Consider the following 293-nt stretch of genomic DNA (forward strand, 5'->3'; position numbering starts at 1 on the left):
GGATATTTTGATTTTTTCCCTTAAGTTTTGACGAGGTTTTTGTTGAATAACGACCTTAGCAGCCTCATTTCTGCCACTGCCGGACGCGACTCTCAGATCAGTCGTAGCTCCGTTTACGTCGTTAACTTGGAGATCTATTGAAGTTCTTGACATGATAAACTTGGAGCAGACATTTCGTGGTGAAGACCCCAGTCTCCTTCCACGGGAAATGCCATAAAAAATGGAGTCTTGTCCATGTGATGTCTGTAGGTCATCCCGGACCTCGCAGTGGCTGCTACGAGCCTGAGTGATGC

Source organism: Penaeus monodon, chromosome 27 (genome assembly GCF_015228065.2).
Source record: "Penaeus monodon isolate SGIC_2016 chromosome 27, NSTDA_Pmon_1, whole genome shotgun sequence".
Classification (NCBI taxonomy): Eukaryota; Metazoa; Arthropoda; class Malacostraca; order Decapoda; family Penaeidae; genus Penaeus; species Penaeus monodon.